Raw genomic sequence first — 22,312 nt, 5'->3', positions numbered from 1 at the left:
AAGCTGAAACCCTCCGAAATGTGGTTTAGGTTAAGAAAATAAATTGGCATCAATGCAGAAATATTGATCAGTTAATGGACCGCCTTGCGCAGGCGTGTACTACGGAGGACAGAGAATGAACTTCAAACCAATATTGCGGCCAGCATGCAGCCAGCATTTAAGGAAAGGGTGAATCAAACACCGAAAACTCCGCCCATATGACCCAAAACCAGTCCCGCCAAATTCAAGTGACAGGTTCCCTTTAAATATGATTCTAATAGCACCACAACTTCATTCACCAATGTTATGCAGCATGTATTTGTATTTTATGTTAATTATTTGTTTGAATATCACATTACTTTTTGTCGGCGACAAAACTTTTGTCTCGCCAAAATCTGACCATTCTGTGTTCATTAACTGATCAATATTTCTGTATTGATGCCAATTTATTTTCTTAACCTAAACCACATTTCGGAGGGTTTCAGCTTTCAAAAGAATAATTTATACAACCAACGGATGAATTTAACGTCAGGTTATAAGCTTTTATTTACATAACATGGATAAGCGCAGAAAACTTGGTCAAAGTTAAAGGAAAGATGAATACAGCATGTTATCAGCAAACACTAGAGGTAAATTTGCAATCATCAGCCCGGAAGCTGCGCATGGGATGTACTTACATGTTCCAACATGACAACGATCCAAAACACAAGGCCAAGTTGACCTGTCATTAGAAAAGTGAAGGTTCTGGAGTGGCCATCTCAGTCTCCTGACCTCAATATCATTGAGTCACTCAGGGGAGATCTCAATCGTGCAGACAGCCCAGGAATTTACAGAACTGGAGGCTTTTTCCCCAAGAAGAGTGGGCAGCTTTACCATCTGAGAAAATAAAGAACCTCATCCACAACTACCACAAAAGACTTCAAGCTGGCATTGATGTTAGAGGGAGTAATACACAGTATTAAGAAATGGGGTATGTGAACTTTTGATCAGGGTCATTTGGATGCTTTGGGTTGTCATTGTGATTTAAAAAGAGAAAGCACAGTAGTTTGACAATAAATGGCTTCACCCAACCACTAACCATGAGTGGAGAAAAAGTTTTGGTATTATCTTTCGTATGCTCTGAAAAAAGGCCAAGAAAGCAAAAATTCTGCTATGCTATGTAAACTTTTGAGCACAACTGTATATACACAAGTACACACATTTTAATGGAGTTATTTTTAATAAGTGGCAGATCCTTTTTAAAGACTTGCATTTTTTAAAGCTTTCTTACTTTGCAGCATTTTCTCCCATGACTATATACATATGTGCACATATAGATATCTCTGCAGGGCGCTATAGCATTAACCATGTTTGCACTGATGTTCTGCTGAGACAGAGTGAGGTGAAGCTGAACAGTCCGCAGATGACACATTATTTCACTATCAAAATTTGTTGTGGTTTTAAACACAAATGGCGTCTGTGATGCAGTGTCGCCGGTAACACAAATGTGGCACGTGTCATGATGCTGAAGTTGGTTTCTTACTCTCTTCTGCAAGTTCTGATGACCAGAACCCATTTGGGCCGGGTTGGAGTGACCCGAGTTTGTTGCGGCCATCACTATGTATGTAACAGTGGTGTGAGATCAGCAGCCCATAGTCATTTAACCCTTTCAGTAATGCCCTTCAGTGCCCATTTTTGTGCCAGTTTTATAACTTTGGTAGCTTTTCTTTAAAGTACTTACATCAGGGCTCCTCACTGCATTGTATTTTATTATTGTAACTTTATATTTTTGCCGTTAAACCTGTAAAAAACAGCAAAAAAAAGAAACTGCAGAATAAGAAAGTAGATAAGAAACCAACTTCAGCATTGTACACAAGTTTTATCTGTGAAAGCCATCATTGTAAAACCATCCCAATTTGTTGTTACCATAATTGTACTTAAAATGTGATTTTTCCCATGGGGTCATAAAGTCTTGTGTACAACAGCACCAAGGCCATGTTCACAAGATGCAATTTAATTTTTTTGTTTGCAAAAGTCCATTACGTTTTTTTTTATTAATGTAGAATTTCTCATTATGGCAGAACGAGTTAACTAAGAATCAACCACTCTGTCATTTTTTCTTGAGCTCCACTTGGCTGATTTATGACCACATACATACATACATATATACATACTTCAGCGCTGAATGTGTTGGAAATTGAGGAGCCTGGATAATTCAAATGGCGCAATGTATCTTATGAGAGGTGTGAACTCTGACACCAAACTGTGTGCAGACACTTCCACCCACCATCTAATACACAGGATGAAATCCGCCTATTACTGAGATACAGAAAACACAAGCCCCACCGCTGACCACATACTTTGACACTTCTATTACTGTGACTGCCACCTGTAAGGGTTACTGCCATGCTGGGCGCTGCCCTCCGCTCCCACTAGAACAATGGTGCAGGACATTATTATGCTAAGATCAGACATCGTTCATGGGAAACTACAGCCAGTTCCTTACAGTGACGCTGCAACTCTCCCCCCTGCATAGCAAGGGGCAATGTAATATAACCCTGCAGGACGGGCAGCTCCAGGGCCACGCAGTGACTAATACCACAGCGAAATGGCTTGTTCTGGTCTCATTAATAGCATTATAACAGTCAGGCAGCAGAGGGCGCACTGCAGGGAGTATAGCTAGTGCCGCCCAATAGAGGAGCCAGTGACTATGGGAACAGTGCTATACACCCTCTGCAGGTGATGCTGAGGTACTAAAGCTGGTGACAATATGTAATGAACAGAAGATTATCTTAACACTTCTTGCCCATTTTAGTATATTGGAATTCTACAGTACATGTCTACGCACATGTTTTTTGTTATTTAGTTACCAACATCCACTGGATACAATGCGCAATGTGAACCTAGCTTTACTGCGGTGCTGCTATTACTTCTCACAACAATTAAAAATATATGGACCTTTTATCATTACAATAATTAAAAAAAATATATATATAGTATAATATAAATATATATATATATATATATATATATATATATATATATATATATATCTAATATATAAAGCTGAATGTGTGTGTGTGTGTGTGTGTATGTGTGTATGTATGTATGTCCGGGATTGGCATCTGCACCGTCGCAGCTACAGCCACAAAATTTTGCACAGTCACACGTCTGGACCCCGAGAGCGTCATAGGCTATGTTGTGAGGTGAAATTTTAAAGCCGCGCTTTCCAATTCACCAAACAATTTTGCCCCTATCTACATAATGGGGAAAAGTGAAAGGAAAAGTGTTGGAGGCAAATTGACAGCTGCCAGATGTGAACAAGGGGGACTTAAAGAATGAGAGCGATGGCGCCAAAGAGTATATACCGTACAGTCGCTAAGGTGGGACCCCGACATGGGATACTCACCACACACGGGGATATGAACACACACACAAAATGTGCCACACACTACCACGTGCTTGAACACATATACCACCCTCAGCACACATTTCACCACACATACACCAACCTCGCCACATAAAAGTCAAAACACAAAAGTCGCCGCGCAAAACTCGCCACATGCAAAAACTAGGCTCACGCAAAACTCGCCACAAGTGCAAAACTCACCTCATGGAAAACTCGCCACACGCAAATCTTGCACACGCGGAAAAATTGCCACATGCACAAAAGTTGCAACACATGCAAAAGTTGCCTCACACAAAACTTGCACATACTCAAAAGGCACCACACATAAAACTCGCCACGCGCAAAACTCGCCATGCGCAAAACTTGCTGCACACAACTTGCTACACTAACCTGTCACATGCAACTCGACACACAAAAAGTTGATACACGCATGTTGCCACACGCAACTCAACACACACAACTTGACAAACGAAACTCGCCCTAAAACACACACAAGTCTGGTATTATCTTCAAAAATAAAAATCTGATTAATAAGCAAACTACAAGAGCAACAAATGTACCATATAGGAAATACGGCAGCTGTCAGTCACATGACCTGTCTATTATGTGTATGTGTGAGCTAATATATACTGCCAGGGGGAGGGCTTCCTGTTGGCTGGTGATTTATCAGGCTGCCAATTTAGCTTACAAATACTGAGGTAAAAATACTGACCAAATAAGGTGTGAACGAGGTCTAATACAGGAGGAGATGACACACAGGTATATACTATATACAGGAGGAGATGACATACAGGTACATATATATACAGGAGGAGATGACATACAGGTATATACTATATACAGGAGGAGATGACATACAGGTATATGCTATATATAGAAGATGACATACAGGTATATACTATATACAGGAGGAGATGACACAGATATATACTATATACAGGGGAGATGACACACAGGTATATACTATGTACAGGAGGAGATGACATACAGGTATATACTATATATAAGAGGAGATGACATACAGGTATATACTATATACAGGGGAGATGACATACAGGTATATACTATATACAGGAGATGACACAGGTGTATACTATATATAAGGGAGATGATAAACATGTATATACTGAGGTGAAAATGAGAGGTGTGAGGTGAAAATGAGAGGTGTGAGGTGAAAATGAGAGGTGTGAGGTGAAAATGAGAGGTGTGAGGTGAAAATGAGAGGTGTGAGGTGAAAATGAAAAGGTGTGAGTGCAAAATGAGAGGAGTGAGGGAAAATAGTGGAGTGATCGGAAAATTACAGATGTGAGGTCGAAATGACAAGTGTTAGGGGGGAATGAGAGGAGTGAGGGGGAAAATAAGGAGTGAGGGGGAAAATAAGGAGTGAGGGGAAAATAAGGAGCGAGGGGGAAAATAAGGAGTGAGGGAGAAAATGAGAGGTGTGAGGGAGAAAATGAGAGATGTGAGGGGGAAAATGAAAGATGTGATTGGGAAAATGAGAGGCGTGATGGGAAAATAAAAGAAGTGAGGTGCTATAACTAACCACAGATATTTACTATGCCCAGGCAACGCCGGGCTCTTCAGCTAGTATATATATATATATATATAATCATAGAATCTCATTACAGTAAATGGCTGCCCACTCTCCCCAGTCCCACAAGCTCGCTGCCTCGGGGTAATCCTTGACACAGATCTCTCCTTCAAACCACATATCCAAGACCTTTCCACTTCCTGCTGACTTCAACTCAAAAATATTTCACGGATCCGTTCATTCCTCAACCAGGAATCTGCAAAAACCCTAGTCCATGCCCCCATCATCTCCTGCCTCGACTACTGTAACCTTCTGCTCTCTGGCCTCCCCTCTAACACTCTCGCACCCCTCCAATCTATTCTAAACTCTGCTGCCCGACTAATCCACCTGTCCCCCCGCTATTCCCCGGCCTCTCCCCTCCACAACCGGTCTCCTCCATACATCTGTGGCCTCGTCTCCCGGTACTTTCCTGCACGCAACCTCCGATCCTCACAAGATCTCCTTCTCTACTCTCCTCTTATCTCCTCTTCCCACAATTGTATACAAGATTTCTCTCGCGCATCACCCCTACTCTGGAACTCTCTACCACAACACATCAGACTCTCATCTACCATCGAAACCTTCAAAAAGAACCGGAAGACCTACCTCTTCTGGCGGCGGCAGATGAGCGGTCACTTCCTCAGGTGAGGTGACGCCGTATCCAAGGTGAGCAGCAGAGATGTGTTAATCACCAGTTTCTTGGTAGCGGCGGCCATCTTCCTGAGGCCGCGCGTGCGCAGATTGAGTACTCTGCTTTCCAAGGCTTCACGAAAATGGCCGCGCGTGCGCAGATGGAGATCTCAATCTGCGAACTCGGCTTTAGGAAAATGGCCGCCGCGATCTCAATCTCGGCACGCGCGACCATTTTCCTGAAGCCCCAGGAATCAGAAAACTCAATCTGCGCACGCGCGGCCTCAGAAAGATGGCCGCCGCCACCGAGAAAGCTGTGACTCACCCAGCTCTGCTGCTCTCCTTGGATACCGGGCAGCGCCTTCACCTCACCTGTGGAAAGGACCCTGCTCACGCCATACCGCTCACCGCGCCTCATCATCCCCGCACCTCTGCCGCCGCCACACTGCTGGTAAGCCTGCATTCCAACTATACGACGCACCCCCCATTTTCCTCACAATTTTTGGGGGGAAAAGTGCGTCTTATAGTCAGAAAAATACGGTAAATACGGTATAATTATATATCTACTATATAATTGTCTAAGGGTCACTTCCGTCTTTCTGTCTGTCCTTCTGTCTGTCCTTCTTTCTGTCACGGACATTCATTGGTTGCGGCCTCTGTCTGTCATGGAATCCAAGTCGCTGATTGGTCTCGCCAGCTGCCTGTCATGGCTGCCGCGACCAATCAGCAACGGCCACAGTCCGATTAGTCCCTACCTACTCCCCTGCAGTCAGTGCCCGGCGCTTGCTCCATACTCCCAGCAGTCACCGCTCACACAGGGTTAATGCCGGCGGTAACGGACCGCGTTATGCCGCGGGTAACTCACTCCGTTACCGCCGCTATTAACCCTGTGTGTCCCCAAATTTTTACTATTGACGCTGCCTATGCGGCATCAATAGTAAAAAAATGTAATGTTAAAAATAATAAAAAAATAAAAAATCATTATATACTCCCCTTCCGCCGCCTTTCCTGCTCCTCACAACGTTCCAGTAACCGCTCCATGCAAGCGGCAGGTTCCGGTGGCAACGATGGTATGCAACAAGGACCTGCCATGACGTCACGGTCATGTGACCGCGACCTCATCACAGGTCCTGCGCGCCTGCGCGAGAAGGACCTTCCACGACGTCACGGTCATGTGACCGCGACGTCATCACGGGTCCTGCGCTACCAACCCTGGGACCGGAAGCTGCCAAGTGTACCGCCCACAGGCGACATGACTACAAGGGCTCCCTCGGAAGGTGAGTATATGTTTATTTTTTAACCTGTGACATACGTGGCTGGGCAATATACTACATCGCTGTGCAATATACTACGTAGCTCTGTGCTGTATACTACGTGGCAGGGCAATATGCTACGTGGCTGGGCAATACACTACTTGGACATGCATATTATAGAATACCCGATGCGTTAGAATCGGGCCACCATCTAGATATAGAGATTATATATATATATATATATATATATATATATATATATATATATATATATATATATATATATACACACATATACATACACACACACATATATACTGTACAGACCAAAAGTCTGGACACACCTCATTTAAAGATTTTTCTGTATTTTCATGACTATGAAAATTGTACATTCACACTGAAGGCATCAAAACTATGAATGAACACGTGTTCAATTATATACTTAACAAAAAAGTGTGAAACAACTGAAATGATGTCTTATACTAGATGGTGGCCCGATTCTAACGCATCGGGTATTCTAGAATATGCATGTCCACGTAGTATATTGCATAGCCCACGTAGTATATTGCCCAGCCACGTAGTATATTGCCCAACCACGCAGTATATTGCCCAGGGACGTAGTATATTGCCCAGCGACGTAGTATATTGCCCACGTAGTATATTGCATAGCCCACGTAGTATATTGCCCAGCCACGTAGTATATTGCCCAACCACGCAGTATATTGCCCAGCGACGTAGTATATTGCCCAGCGACGTAGTATATTGCCCAGCGACGTAGTATATTGCCCAGCGACGTAGTATATTGCCCAGTGACATATAGTATATTGCCCAGTGACATAGTATATTGCCTAGTGACGTATTATACAGCACAGAGCCACGTAGTATATTACCCAGTGACGTAGTATATTGCCCAGTGACGTAGTATATTGCCCAGTGATGTAGTATACAGCAGAGCCACGTAGTATATTGCCCAGTGATGTAGTATATTGCACAGCGATGTAGTATACAGCACAGAGCCACGTAGTATATTGCCCAGTTACGTAGTATATTGCACAGCGACGTAGTATACAGCACAGAGCCACGTAGTATATTGCCCAGTTACGTAGTATATTGCACAGCGACGTAGTATACAGCACAGAGCCACGTAGTATATTGGCCAGTCACGTATGCCCAGTGACGTAGTATATTGCCCTATGACGTAGTATGCAGCACAGAGCCACGTAGTGTATTGCCCAGTGACGTAGTATATTGCCCAGCGACGTAGTATACTTCCCAGTGACGTAGTATACTTCCCAGTGACGTAGTATACTTCCCAGTGACGTAGTATACTTCCCAGTGACGTAGTATACTTCCCAGTGACGTAGTTTACTTCCCAGTGACGTAGTATACAGCACAGAGCCACGTAGTATTGGCCAGTCACGTAGTATATTGCCTAGCTACGTAGTATATTGCCCAGCCAGGTTTGTCACAGGTTAAAAAATAAACATATACTCACCTTTCCGAGGGCCCCTTGTAGTCCACGGCAGCTTCCGGTCCCAGGGTTGGTATCAGCGCAGGACCTGTGATGACGTCGCGGTCGCCATGACCGTGACGTCATGGCAGGTCTTTGTATCGCAGGGCCTGTGATGACGTTGCGGTCACATGACCGTGACGTCATGGCAGGTCTTTGTAGCGCAGGCGCGCAGGGCCTGTGATGACGTTGCGGTCACATGACCGTGACGTCATGGCAGGTCCTTGTCGCGCAGTGCCTGTGATGACATCGTGGTCACATGACCGTGACGTCATGGCAGGTCCTTCTGCCACCGGAACCTGCAACGGAGGATGGCGGCTGGCGCGAGCGGCAACGGAGGGTGAGTATAGCAGGTTTTTTTTTATTATTATTATTTTTAACATTACATTTTTTACTATTGATGCCGCATAGGCAGCGTCAATAGTAAAAATTTGGGGACACACAGGGTTAATAGCGGCGGTAACGGAGTGCGTTACCCGCGGCATAACACGGTCCGTTACCGCCGGCATTAACCCTGTGTTAGCGGTGACCGGAGGGGAGTATGCGGGCGACAGGCACTGACTGCGGGGAGTAAGGAGCGGCCATTTTCTTCCGGACTGTGGCCGTCGCTGACTGGTCGCGGCAGCCGTGACAGGCAGCTGGCGAGACCAATCAGCGAATGAATAACCGTGACAGACAGACAGACAGAAAGACAGACGGAAGTGACCCTTAGACAATTATATAGTAGATGTCTGTGATGGGAGCATAGTGACTTGTGTGTTATATGATCATTTACAAACCTTGATGTAACAACCATACTGCCCTAAATAGTTTTTAATAGGATTCCTTTAGGGGCAGGTTATAAGTAATGTCTGCCTTGCTGTGTGATACATTTAATATAATCTACCCTAAATGTATGTGTATAGATATTAATTTGTTCAACTTTTTAGAATCTCACAAATGGTAGTAATAGTCTGAATATACTTCTCACAACAGCCTGAATCTTCGCTGCACCACACACAGCCTGGTGCACACAGGTGGGTTATGGTTACATACAACCTCTAAGGTCCAACGGCTCCTAGATATTATTCCTGTGGAATTCACCACACATTATACAGTCATGCTTAAAGAGCTGTTCCTGGGTCAACTCTTCAACAGGCAATTGCATAAACAACAAGATGTAGTATTCAGGATATTTATCCATCGACAGCTGGCCCGGCAAACTGATCAGTATCTGCCAGCTCTGCCGAATGTCATCAGTGCACAACGTGGTGGCTATCTGCAGGACAGCAACTCCGAGCATATCCACTACACCAGCTATGTCGTTGTGCTGCCCTGCCACCTCCACATCTGGTGCCGCCGGAGCTGTGGGTGGCAGGACGCAGGACCACCATCAATAATTGTGTTTTCCTACCTGAGGCAGATGTAGGGGGACATGCACAAAGGAGGTTTTGTTTCTTTTTTTCTTTTTAATATGGACAGTTTTGGAATCCGATAGAATCTGCTCCAAACTGTGCACAGAGCCCTGCTAGGACACGATGGTCGCGGAGGACAAGACGCTGCTCCTATTAATGCAAGATCTGTCTGGCCGTATTAGGCCCTTTTAACATAGCAGATCTGCTCCAAAATCCTCCACAAAAACGCTCCCTATTTATTCCTACAGGAAATCCACTCTGCAATTCTTGTTTTGCTTTTTCCTTGAACAGGATTTCAATAACATTGTGTTGAAAGGAGAAGTTCAGCCATTTTATCATGTCCATAAAGCAGATCCAAAGCAAGCGCTGCAAAAAAAAAAAAAATCAGCTCACAAAGCGCATTAGGAAAGAAAACCTCCTAAAAAACGGACTGTTGCTGAAGCAGTTTCAGCTAGAAAAACTTGGGATTTCTCTGCCTCAGAAAAGTCTGTGTGGATATAGCCCTACACAACATCTTGTCACTGTCTGCAGCCTCCAGAGACCCGGCGCACAGGCCACCGCTGGGGACCATCTGCCTCCCCGGCGCACAGGCCCCCGCGCTGCCGCTGGGGACCATCTGCCTCCCCGGCGCACAGGCCCCCGCGCTGCCGCTGGGGACCATCTGCCTCCCCGGCGCACAGGCCCTCGCGCTGCCGCTGGGGACCATCTGCCTCCCCGGCGCACAGGCCCCCGCGCTGCCGCTGGGGACCATCTGCCTCCCCGGCGCACAGGCCCTCGCGCTGCCGCTGGGGACCATCTGCCTCCCCGGCGCACAGGCCCCCGCGCTGCCGCTGGGGACCATCTGCCTCCCCGGCGCACAGGCCCTCGCGCTGCCGCTGGGGACCATCTGCCTCCCCGGCGCACAGGCCCCCGCGCTGCCGCTGGGGACCATCTGCCTCCCCGGCGCACAGGCCCTCGCGCTGCCGCTGGGGACCATCTGCCTCCCCGGCGCACAGGCCCCCGCGCTGCCGCTGGGGACCATCTGCCTCCCCGGCGCACAGGCCCCCGCGCTGCCGCTGGGGACCATCTGCCTCCCCGGTGCACAGGCTCCCGCTGGGGACCATCTGCCTCCCCGGTGCACAGGCTCCCGCTGGGGACCATCTGCCTCCCCGGCGCACAGGCCCCCGCGCTGCCGCTGGGGACCATCTGCCTCCCCGGCGCACAGGCCCCAGCGCTGCCGCTGGGGACCATCTGCCTCCCCGGCACATAGGCCCCCGAACTGCCGCTGGGGACCATCTACCTCCCCGGTGCACAGGCTCCCGCTGGGGACCATCTGCCTCCCCGGCACACAGGCCCCCGCTGGCGACCATCTTCCTCCCCGGCACATAGGCCCCCCGCACTGCCGCTGGGGACCATCTGCCTCCCCGACCCACAGGCCCCCGCTGGGGACCATCTGCCTCCCCGACCCACAGGCCCCCGCTGGGGACCATCTGCCTCCCCGACCCACAGGCCCCCGCTGGGGACCATCTGCCTCCCTGACCCACAGGCCCCCGCTGGGGACCATCTGCCTTCCCGACGCACAGGCCCCCGCTGGGGACCATCTGCCTTCCCGACGCACAGGCCCCCGCTGGGGACCATCTGCCTTCCCGACGCACAGGCCCCCGCTGGGGACCATCTGCCTCCCAGGCACACGGGCCCCTGCTTGGGACCATCAGCCTCCCCGGCGCACAGGCCACTGCGCTGCTGCTGCTGGGGACCATTTGCCTCCCCAGCGCACGGGCCCCCGCTGGGGACCATCAGGCTCCCTGGCACATGAGTGCCCATGCTGCGATGGGGACTGTCTGCCTCCCCATCACATGGGCTCCGTGCTGCGATGGGGACCTTCTGCCTCCCCATCACATGGGCTCCGTGTTGTGATGGGGACCATTGCCTCCCCGTCACACAAACCCCGTTCCGCGATGGGGAACATCTGCCTGCCCTGCTCATGAGCTTTGCGCTACGATGGGGACCATCTGCCTCATGAAGCGGGAGAAGGAGGCGCTTCCATCTAAAGTGTCTAGATGGAGCCGCTCACATTGCGGCTTTTCCTGGATCCTTGCGTCCGTTTCATGTAACTCAATGCTTGGCCTCATTTGCATTTGACGCTCAGACTCGCCTTCTTGAGCATCAGGAGATCGGTCGTCCATCTTTATATTCACTGTCTATACATTTTTCAGCCATCTAATACACTACCTTACAGCAAGAATCAGATTGTTTTGTTTCTTCAGATTTTAAAAGCAAATGAGAAAAATAAAAAAGTAGGAGGAAAAACTAATGATTTTTGACAAATGTATGAATGGCATGTGTGTAACTGCGGTCTGGGACACATTTACAGTACCGCTGCAGCTAGTATTTGGTGTGAACTGTAAATAAATAAAAAAAAGAAGTCACAAGTTGCTACAATTTTATAATTCACAATATTTTTCAAAAAAGCAGAAAAACTAAATTGTCATTATCACGGTGGATTGAAGCCTGATTTGACAGAAGCAGTGGAAAATGATGGTGCGGGCAGGCGTGCAGAGGTCACTTACTGGCTGTAGCCTTGTCAACGTGACCTCAGCGCTGCAGACTGCAGACAAACAGACTCCTGGTGACTCGGCGCTGGACCCGGGAGAGGTGAGGAAAAAACAGATTGTTTGATTAAATGACCAGAGAGCAGAGCTTTTCTAAAAACAGAAAACCCCTTTAAAATACAACTCTGGGCAAAAGTATTCCATCTGGAGGAGGAGTGCCCCCACGGCTGCATACAGAGGAGGAGCGCCCCCACGGCCGCCTACAGAGCAACCATAATATGAGCACAGCAAAAGGCAAAACAGAAGCGGTAACAGACATGCGGTACCCACAGACACCCAAAAGCCCTACATGCAGACACGTCAGGGCCCCCACACAAACATACAAGCATACACAGATACAATGTCCTATATGAACAGAGACTGATGCTGATAACCTGACCCGCAGAAGACCCCGCTGCCGGTCTGGCCTGGTCAACCTGGAATCACAGGCAGTAATTAAGCATCAGATGCAGAAGAGTCGCCAACATCCGGTCTCCTCCACAATGGGCCCAAGTGTTGGTGCCGTGCTAAGTCCCCACAATAGAAGCCAGGTCCAGCCACTAGCACCCATGTGATCCCTGACACCAATGGAAAACTTACCGTTCAGACCTTCATCAGCAGAATCAATGCTGCGGCTCCACATACTGGAGCGTATATAAATCGCTCAGCACTGCGTCACACACGATTAGAAGAACAGGATGGTGTTGCCAGCTTTACAGTTAAAGAAGTGAGATGAATAAACCTTAACAGTAATACCACACATGGCCTGTAAACAAGTGTGGCGCTGTTCTCAGAAACACACCATGATTCCCTAATCTTAGAAGACCCTTTAAGGTAAGTACACACTGAGCGTTTCTGCTGCTTTTCTTTCTGCAGCAAAACCTGATCTCTTCGCAGGAAAGAAGCTGCGCCAAAAATGCATGTTTTGATGCGTTTTTGTTTATGTTTTTGTTGCAGTTTCGGTGCCTTTTTGTTCATGCGTTTTTGGGACTACCTTGTGTCTCTTTGTGCATGCTAATAAAGTTGAGTGCCCCCACACACAAAAAAACCTTCTTGTAGAACCATACCTCTAGATGCTTTGAAAAGCCAGCAATTCAGTATTGTACAGTAAAATCACACTGACAGGTTAGAAAAGAATAGAATAGATAGAATAGATATAAACACATAAAATACATAGATATTTAGAGGCGAGTGATACACATATATGTAAATATATGTAAAAAAAACGCTGCAAAGTATAAAATCCTGATGACAAAAAAACGTGTGTGCATGACATTTCTGAAATCTCATAGGCTTTGCTGGTACTGTAAAAATCAGCTGAAAAGTAGCATAAAAAAGCAGCAAAAACGCCCTTACCCTTATGCTCCAGTTCAGATTTGAGGCAATAGAAAAAACTGCCAATATACATGGCTATCAGGGAATGCTGGGAGTTGTAGTCTGGAAACAGCTGGGTAGCCACAGATTACAGAACACTGATTGCAGATTTGAAGGAAACCTGTAAGGAGCGTGAACTGGGCACCGGCCAGATGAGGGTCTACATCATACCTGGAGTCTCAAGTCCTAATGTATGGAGTCTCTCCAGAGCTGCGCTCACACAGCTGCTCACCTTACAGCACACACCACTTCCTTCCTGTTTAGCAGCCCTCGGTTCCTCTTTGTCAACTGCAACAAAACCACAAACACCCGAAGCAGAGGAGAAATCAGGGAGATGGAAGAAGGGCGCCATTACTGACCTCACCAGACACCGTATACAGCCCAATACTGTGCGCAGCTCCCCCGCTGGTCTCACCACACCTCATATACTCATAGTCTTCCCCACATATACAGTGTCACCTCAGTCTCCACTATATACAGTGTTACCTTAGTCTCCACCATATACAGCGTTACCTCAGAATCTCCCCCTTAGAGTGTCACCTCAGAGATACCCCCTTATACAGTGTCACCTCAGAATCTCCCCCGTATGCAATGTCACCTCATAGTCTCCCCATATACAGTGTCACCTGAGTCTACCCAATATGCAGTGTCAACTCAGAGACTACCCCGTATACAGTGCCACCTCAGAAACTTCTCCGTATACAGTTTCACCTCAGAGACTCCCCCATATACACAGTGTCACCCCAGAGTCTCCCCCATACAGTCATGGCCCAAAGTATTGACACCCCTGCAATTCTGTCAGATAATACTCAGTTTCTTCCTGAAAATGATTGCAAAAACAAATTCTTTGGTATTATTATCTTCATTTAATTTGTCTTAAATGAAAAAACACAAAAAGAATTGTCCCAAAGCCAAATTGGATATAATTCCACACCAAACATAAAAAAGGGGATGGACAAAAGTATTGGCACTGTTTGAAAAATCATGTGATGCTTCTCTAATTTGTGTAATTAACAGCACCTGTAACTTACCTGTGGCACCTAACAGGTGTTGGCAATAACTAAATCGCACTTGCAGCCAGTTGACATGGATTAAGGCTGTGTGCACACGTTGCGGTTTTTTCTCGGTTTTTCCTGATAAAAACGCTATAAAACCACAAAAAAAAGCATACAATAAGTATCCCATCATTTAGAATGAATTCCGCATGTTTTGTGCACATGATGCGTTTTTTTCCGCTAAAAAAACGCATCGCGGTAAAAACCGCAGCATGTTCATTAATTTTGCGGGTTTTTTTTGCGGATTTCCCACTACAAAATGCATTGGGAAGTGTCCGGAAAAAAACGCGGCAAAAACGCGGCAAAACCGTGGCAAAAAAAAAAAGAAAAATCGCAGCAAAAACGCATGCGGTTTTCTTGCAGATTTCTTGCAGAAAATGTCCGGTTTTTCTCAGGAATTTTCTGCGAGAAATCCTGAACGTGTGCACACAGCCTAAAGTTGACTCAACCTCTGTCCTGTGTCCTTGTGTGTACCACATTGAGCATGGAGAAAAGAAAGAAGACCAAAGAACTGTCTGAGGACTTGAGAAACCAAATTGTGAGGAAGCATGAGCAATTTCAAGGCTACAAGTCCATCTCCAAAAACCTGAATGTTCCTGTGTCTACCGTGCGCAGTGTCATCAAGAAGTTTAAAGCCCATGGCACTGTGGTAACCTCCCTAGATGTGGACGGAAAAGAAAAATTGACGAGATTTCAACGCAAGATTGTGCGGATGTTGGATAAAGAACCTCGACTAACATCCAAACAAGTTCAAGCTGCCCTACAGTCCGAGGGTACAACAGTGTCAACCCATACTATCCGTCGGCATCAGAATGAAAAGGGACTGTACGGTAGGAGACCCAGGAAGACCCCACTTCTTACCCCGAGACATAAAAAAGCCAGGCTGGAGTTTGCCAAAACTTACCTGAAAAAGCCTAAAATGTTTTGGAAGAATGTTCTCTGGTCAGATGAGACAAAAGTAGAGCTTTTTGGGCAAAGGCATCAACATAGAGTTTACAGGAGAAAAAAAAGAGGCATTCAAAGAAAAGAACACGGTCCCTACAGTCAAACATGGCGGAAGTTCCCTGATGTTTTGGGGTTGCTTTGCTGCCTCTGGCACTGGACTGCTTGACCGTATGCATGGCATTATGAAGTCTGAAGACTACCAACAAATTTTGCAGCATAATGTAGGGCCCAGTGTGAGAAAGCAGGGTCTCCCTCAGAGGTCATGGGTCTTCCAGCAAGACAATGACCCAAAACACACTTCAAAAAGCACTAGAAAATGGTTTGAGAGAAAGCACTGGAGACTTCTGAGGTGGCCAGCAATGAGTCCAGACCTGAATCCTATAGAACATCTGTGGAGAGATCTAAAAATGGCAGTTTGGAGAAGGCACCCTTCAAATATCAGGGACCTGGAGCAGTTTGCCAAAGAAGAATGGTCTAAAATTCCAGCAGAGCATTGTAAGAAACTCATTGATGGTTACCGGAAGCGGTTGGTCGCAGTTATTTTGGCTAAAGGTTGTGCAACCAAGTATTAGGCTGAGGGTGCCAATACTTTTGTCTGGCCCATTTTTGGAGTTTTGTGTGAAATGATCAATGTTTTGCTTTTTGCTTCATTCTCTTTTGTGTTTTTTCATTTAAGACAAATTAAATGAAGATAATAATACCAAAGAATTTGTGTTTGCAATCATTTTCAGGAAGAAAATGAGTATTATCTCATAGAATTGCAGGGGTGTCAATACTTTTGGCCATGACTGTATACAGTGTCATCTCAGAGACTCCCCCGTATACAATGTCACCTCAGAGACTCCCCCGTATACAGTGTCACCTCAGAGACTCCCCCGTATACAGTGTCACCTCAGAGACTCCGCCATCTATAGTGTCACCCCAGAGTCTCCCAATATAGTGTCACCTCATCTCCCCATATACAGTGTCACCTCAGAGACTACGCCATCTACACAGTGTCACCTCAGAGTCTCCCAATACAGTGTCACCTCAGAGACTCCCCCGTATACAGTGTCACCTCAGAGTTTCCCCCATATACAGTGTCACCTCTTCTCCCCATATACACAGTGTCACCTCATCTCCCCATATACAGTGTCACCTAAGTCACTCCGCCACCTACAGTGTCACCTCAGTCTCCCCATATACAGTGTCACCTCAGAGACTCCGCCATCTACACAGTGTCACCCCAGAATCTCCCAATATAGTGTCACCTCATCTCCCCATACACAGTGTCACCTCAGAGACTCCCCATATACAGTGTCACCTCAGAGACTCCGCCATCTACACAGTGTCACCCCAGAGTCTCCCAATATAGTGTCACCTCATCTCCCCATATACAGTGTCACCTCAGAGTCTCACTCACATACAGTGTCACATCAGTCTCCCCATATACAGTGTCAACTCAGAGTCTCACCCATATAGTGTCACATCAGTCTCCCCATATACAGTGTCACCTCAGAGTCTCACCCATATACAGTGTCACATCAGTCTCCCCATATACAGTGTCAACTCAGAGTCTCACCCATATAGTGTCACATCAGTCTCCCCATATACAGTGTCACCTCATCTCCCCATATACAGTGTCAACTCAGAGTCTCACCCATATAGTGTCACATCAGTCTCCCCATATACAGTGTCACCTCAGAGACTCCGCCACCTAGTGTCACATCAGTCTTCCAATATACAGTGTCACCTCAGAGTCTCCCCCATATAGTGTCACCTCAGAGATTCCCCCATAGTGTCACCTCAGAGATTCCCCATATACACAGTGTCACCTCATCTCCCCATATACAGTGTCACCACAGAGACTCCGCCATCTACACAGTGTCACCCCAGAATCTCCCAATATAGTGTCACCTCATCTCCCCATACACAGTGTCACCTCAGAGACTCCCCATATACAGTGTCACCTCAGAGACTCAGCCATCTAGTGTCACCTCAGAGACTCCCCATATACAGTGTCACCTCAGAGACTCAGCCATCTAGTGTCACCTCAGAGTCTCCCCATATACAGTGTCACCTCAGAGACTCAGCCATCTAGTGTCACCTCAGAGTCTCCCCATATACAGTGTCACCTCAGAGACTCAGCCATCTAGTGTCACCTCAGAGACTCCCCATATACAGTGTCACCTCAGAGACTCAGCCATCTAGTGTCACCTCAGAGACTCAGCCATCTAGTGTCACCTCAGAGTCTCACCCATATACAGTGTCACATCAGTCTCCCCATATACAGTGTCACCTCAGAGACTCAGCCATCTAGTGTCACCTCAGAGTCTCCCCATATACAGTGTCACCTCAGAGACTCAGCCATCTAGTGTCACCTCAGAGTCTCCCCATATACAGTGTCACCTCAGAGACTCAGCCATCTAGTGTCACCTCAGAGTCTCACCCATATACAGTGTCACATCAGTCTCCCCATATACAGTGTCACCTCAGAGACTAAGCCATCTAGTGTCACCTCAGAGTCTCCCCATATACAGTGTCACATCAGTCTCCCCATATGCAGTGTCACCTCAGAGACTAAGCCATCTAGTGTCACCTCAGAGTCTCCCCATATACAGTGTCACCTCAGAGACTCAGCCATCTAGTGTCACCTCAGAGTCTCCCCATATACAGTGTCACCTCAGAGACTAAGCCATCTAGTGTCACCTCAGAGTCTCCCCATATACAGTGTCACATCAGTCTCCCCATATACAGTGTCACCTCAGAGACTAAGCCATCTAGTGTCACCTCAGAGTCTCCCCATATACAGTGTCACCTCAGAGACTCAGCCATCTAGTGTCACCTCAGAGTCTCCCCATATACAGTGTCACCTCAGAGACTCAGCCATCTAGTGTCACCTCAGAGTCTCCCCATATACAGTGTCACCTCAGAGACTCAGCCATCTAGAGTCACCTCAGAGACTCCCCATATACAGTGTCACCTCAGAGACTCAGCCATCTAGTGTCACCTCAGAGTCTCCCCATATACAGTGTCACCTCAGAGACTCAGCCATCTAGTGTCACCTCAGAGTCTCCCCATATACAGTGTCACCTCAGAGACTCAGCCATCTAGTGTCACCTCAGAGTCTCCCCATATACAGTGTCACCTCAGAGACTCAGCCATCTAGTGTCACCTCAGAGTCTCCCCATATACAGTGTCACCTCAGAGACTCAGCCATCTAGAGTCACCTCAGAGACTCCCCATATACAGTGTCACCTCAGAGACTCAGCCATCTAGTGTCACCTCAGAGTCTCCCCATATACAGTGTCACCTCAGAGACTCAGCCATCTAGTGTCACCTCAGAGTCTCCCCATATACAGTGTCACCTCAGAGACTAAGCCATCTAGTGTCACCTCAGAGTCTCCCCATATACAGTGTCACCTCAGAGACTCAGCCATCTAGTGTCACCTCAGAGTCTCCCCATATACAGTGTCACCTCAGAGACTCAGCCATCTAGTGTCACCTCAGAGTCTCCCCATATACAGTGTCACCTCAGAGACTCAGCCATCTAGTGTCACCTCAGAGACTCAGCCATCTAGTGTCACCTCAGTCTCACCCATATACAGTGTCACATCAGTCTCCCCATATACAGTGTCACCTCAGAGACTCAGCCATCTAGTGTCACCTCAGAGTCTCCCCATATACAGTGTCACCTCAGAGACTCAGCCATCTAGTGTCACCTCAGAGTCTCCCCATATACAGTGTCACCTCAGAGACTCAGCCATCTAGTGTCACCTCAGAGTCTCACCCATATACAGTGTCACATCAGTCTCCCCATATACAGTGTCACCTCAGAGACTAAGCCATCTAGTGTCACCTCAGAGTCTCCCCATATACAGTGTCACATCAGTCTCCCCATATACAGTGTCACCTCAGAGACTAAGCCATCTAGTGTCACCTCAGAGTCTCCCCATATACAGTGTCACCTCAGAGACTCAGCCATCTAGTGTCACCTCAGAGTCTCCCCATATACAGTGTCACCTCAGAGACTAAGCCATCTAGTGTCACCTCAGTCTCCCCATATACAGTGTCACATCAGTCTCCCCATATACAGTGTCACCTCAGAGACTAAGCCATCTAGTGTCACCTCAGAGTCTCCCCATATACAGTGTCACCTCAGAGACTCAGCCATCTAGTGTCACCTCAGAGTCTCCCCATATACAGTGTCACCTCAGAGACTCAGCCATCTAGTGTCACCTCAGAGTCTCCCCATATACAGTGTCACCTCAGAGACTCAGCCATCTAGTGTCACCTCAGAGTCTCCCCATATACAGTGTCACCTCAGAGACTCAGCCATCTAGTGTCACCTCAGAGTCTCCCCATATACAGTGTCACCTCAGAGACTCAGCCATCTAGAGTCACCTCAGAGACTCCCCATATACAGTGTCACCTCAGAGACTCAGCCATCTAGTGTCACCTCAGAGTCTCCCCATATACAGTGTCACCTCAGAGACTCAGCCATCTAGTGTCACCTCAGAGTCTCCCCATATACAGTGTCACCTCAGAGACTAAGCCATCTAGTGTCACCTCAGAGTCTCCCCATATACAGTGTCACCTCAGAGACTCAGCCATCTAGTGTCACCTCAGAGTCTCCCCATATACAGTGTCACCTCAGAGACTCAGCCATCTAGTGTCACCTCAGAGTCTCCCCATATACAGTGTCACCTCAGAGACTCAGCCATCTAGTGTCACCTCAGAGACTCAGCCATCTAGTGTCACCTCAGTCTCACCCATATACAGTGTCACATCAGTCTCCCCATATACAGTGTCACCTCAGAGACTCAGCCATCTAGTGTCACCTCAGAGTCTCCCCATATACAGTGTCACCTCAGAGACTCAGCCATCTAGTGTCACCTCAGAGTCTCCCCATATACAGTGTCACCTCAGAGACTCAGCCATCTAGTGTCACCTCAGAGTCTCACCCATATACAGTGTCACATCAGTCTCCCCATATACAGTGTCACCTCAGAGACTAAGCCATCTAGTGTCACCTCAGAGTCTCCCCATATACAGTGTCACATCAGTCTCCCCATATACAGTGTCACCTCAGAGACTAAGCCATCTAGTGTCACCTCAGAGTCTCCCCATATACAGTGTCACCTCAGAGACTCAGCCATCTAGTGTCACCTCAGAGTCTCCCCATATACAGTGTCACCTCAGAGACTAAGCCATCTAGTGTCACCTCAGTCTCCCCATATACAGTGTCACATCAGTCTCCCCATATACAGTGTCACCTCAGAGACTAAGCCATCTAGTGTCACCTCAGAGTCTCCCCATATACAGTGTCACCTCAGAGACTCAGCCATCTAGTGTCACCTCAGAGTCTCCCCATATACAGTGTCACCTCAGAGACTCAGCCATCTAGTGTCACCTCAGAGTCTCCCCATATACAGTGTCACCTCAGAGACTCAGCCATCTAGAGTCACCTCAGAGTCTCCCCATATACAGTGTCACCTCAGAGACTCAGCCATCTAGTGTCACCTCAGAGTCTCCCCATATACAGTGTCACCTCAGAGACTCAGCCATCTAGTGTCACCTCAGAGTCTCCCCATATACAGTGTCACCTCAGAGACTCAGCCATCTAGTGTCACCTCAGAGTCTCACCCATATACAGTGTCACCCCATATACAGTGTCACCCCATATACAGTGTCACCTCAGTGACGCCGCCACCTACACAGTGTCACCTCAGTCTCCCAATATACAGTGTCACCTCAGAGACTCCCCCATATACACAGCATCACCTCAGAGTCTCCCCCGTATACACATTGCCACCTCGGAGTCTTCCCATTATATACATTCACTTCAGGGCCCCACTATTGTGACACAGACCCCACATTACCCGCCTCACCTGTCATTCCATCCCGGTAACTGTCACACTGACTGCAGCTATGGCAACTTAAACCTGCCGCCTAACTCAGGAAGAGGAATGTGACCCGGCGACAGCTCTGAGCGCTAAGACTGCAGGGAAGTGTAGTGCGCAACACATACTCTGCACAGCACAATGATGAGAAAAAAACTACATTTCCCGGCATGCGTCACAGAGAAAACAGTGGGACGCAATGAGGACGGAGCAAGAAGACTAGGCGGCAGGATTGGCGGCGAGATAATAAAACCACGCCCACCTAGTCAAAGACTAACCCATTCATTACCGGAAGGAAATGACTGACTGAAGAAGAAAATATAAAGTGTCAATAATAATACAATAATGACTAATTATATATTAACTACATCACCCGGACTGATATATCCCCTCCATATTATAATAATAATAATAATTTTATTTCAACAGCGCCAGCATAGTCCTCAGCGCTTTGTTGTAGAAGGTACTCGTACATACGATAGACATTACAGCATAACAATAATTACATACATCAGCAGCTACCAAGAGGAATGAGGGCCCTGCTCACAAGCTTACAATCTATGAGGAAAAGGGGAGACACGAGAGGTGGATGGTAACAATTGCTTTAGTTATTCGGACCAGCCATAGTGTAAGGCTCGGGTGTTCATGTAAAGCTGCATGAACCAGTTAACTGCCTAAGTATGTAGCAGTACAGACACAGAGGGCTATTAACTTCATAAAGTGAATGACAACATGATGCGAGGAACCTGATTATGGTAAAAA

At 47.4% G+C, this 22,312-nt stretch overlaps 1 protein-coding gene across 9 annotated transcripts in view; it reads right to left on the bottom strand.

Annotated features, from left to right (window-relative positions):
• CEP128 (centrosomal protein 128) overlaps window positions 1-21,642 on the bottom strand; it is a 264,011-nt gene extending 242,369 nt beyond the window's left edge. For 2 of the 9 annotated variants that reach the window (XM_069735747.1, XM_069735754.1), the window contains exons 1-2: window positions 21,539-21,627; window positions 13,840-13,956 (exon numbers count right to left, since the gene is read on the bottom strand). The gene's annotated coding sequence lies outside the window, so the exon portion shown is untranslated. Of the gene's footprint in view, window positions 1-656; window positions 775-12,273; window positions 12,308-13,839; window positions 13,957-21,538 lie in introns of those variants that run through there. The other 7 variants (XM_069735756.1, XM_069735755.1, XM_069735753.1 and 4 more) reach the window with 7 other exon arrangements.
• Window positions 21,643-22,312: the final 670 nt, after the last annotated feature.

This window comes from Ranitomeya imitator, chromosome 1 (genome assembly GCF_032444005.1).
Source record: "Ranitomeya imitator isolate aRanImi1 chromosome 1, aRanImi1.pri, whole genome shotgun sequence".
NCBI lineage: Eukaryota > Metazoa > Chordata > Amphibia > Anura > Dendrobatidae > Ranitomeya > Ranitomeya imitator.
Note: the sequence above shows the minus strand (reverse complement) of the source record. Positions and strands in the feature narration are given on the sequence as shown.